At 29.3% G+C, this 1,364-nt stretch overlaps 1 non-coding gene across 1 annotated transcript; it reads left to right on the top strand.

Annotated features, from left to right (window-relative positions):
* The first annotated feature begins 420 nt into the window (after positions 1-420).
* Positions 421-502, top strand: Trnal-aag. The gene has a single exon. It is a non-coding gene; the product is annotated as a tRNA-Leu (tRNA).
* Positions 503-1,364: the final 862 nt, after the last annotated feature.

The following is a 1,364-nucleotide window of genomic DNA, read 5'->3' as shown; positions in this document are numbered from 1 at the left end:
CTAGTTCTGTTCTAGTTCTGTTCTAGTTCTGTTCTAGTTCTGTACTAGTTCTGTTCTAGTTCTGTTCTAGTTCTGTTCTAGTTCTGTTCTAGTTCTGTTCTAGTTCTGCTCAAGTTCTGTTCTAGTTCTGCTCTAGTTCTGTTCCAGCCCCATTCTAGTTCTAATTAATTTTTAGTCTTAGTTCAGTTCTCAGATAGATTTTCATTTATAAAATATTTATTTTTATATTGTTTTATTTTCAGTAATTCAAATATGTTTTTCATTGTTTGCTGGGTAACAATGATACAGTGTGCAAAAAGTGTTTTTATTATCCACAGTGGTGAGTTTCTAAAAATAATCACCTCAGTACACCACCACAAAAGTAATACTATTGTTCAGTCGCCACAAATATATAATGCAAATGCTAACAACAATTGTAGAGGTAGCGTGGCCGAGCGGTCTAAGGCGCTGGTTTAAGGCACCAGTCTCTTCGGAGGCGTGGGTTCGAATCCCACCGCTGCCAGGATGAATTTTTTCAATTTTAATTCTATTTTTAAAAATACTTTTTCTTTTTTAAATTAATAATTCATTATTCTATAAATTGTGGTCTATTTAACGCCTTTTTCGAGTTATTTTTTAATGATTGTAATTTTGTTAATTTCTAAACTGCGCAGTTTAATTTTTAATATTAACTTTGCTGCACATTTCGTTTATTAAAACTTTAAAAATATTGTATTTTTTTATAATAATAATTATAATTATCTTGATAGAAAGAGAGCATGCGCGGCAAATTTCAAAAACGTTCAATAAAACTGGCTGGCTGCCAGATAGAGTTCAAATAACATGTATTTCGAATGTGTGTTTCTATACAAATACATTGTTTATTTTGTATATGCAAATAAACCGATACCTTATAAAGAATTATTACAGGGATTTTGTAAAAGATTTATGCAGAAAACGTTAAAATAAAACAAATCATTTTTGTAACGCAATTTTGTTTTATTTATTTATTTTTTTTTCATTTTTTTAAGCCAGTCAATAAATCTTTTTCTTGCTTAAGTGATTGTAACCTTGACTTTGATATGAGTTGACTGACATTAATCTAAATTGATTTGAAATACGAATATTTATAAAAAAACTCAGTAATTAGTTTCGATTTATTAATTTTAGATTTTAAAATGTGTTTTGCTAAATTTTTTGGATTTTTATTGCAGAACAGAACTAGAACAGAATTAGAACAGAACAGAATTAGAACAGAACTAGAACAGAACTACAATAGAACTAGAACTGAGCTAGAACAGAACTAGAACAGAACTAGAACAGAACTAGAACAGAACTAGAACAGAACTAGAACAGAACTAGAACAGAACTAGAACAGAACTAGA

Source organism: Lucilia cuprina, unplaced genomic scaffold (genome assembly GCF_022045245.1).
Source record: "Lucilia cuprina isolate Lc7/37 unplaced genomic scaffold, ASM2204524v1 Scaffold_2889, whole genome shotgun sequence".
NCBI classification, from domain to species: domain Eukaryota; kingdom Metazoa; phylum Arthropoda; class Insecta; order Diptera; family Calliphoridae; genus Lucilia; species Lucilia cuprina.
This window is presented reverse-complemented; position numbering and strand designations above follow the sequence as displayed.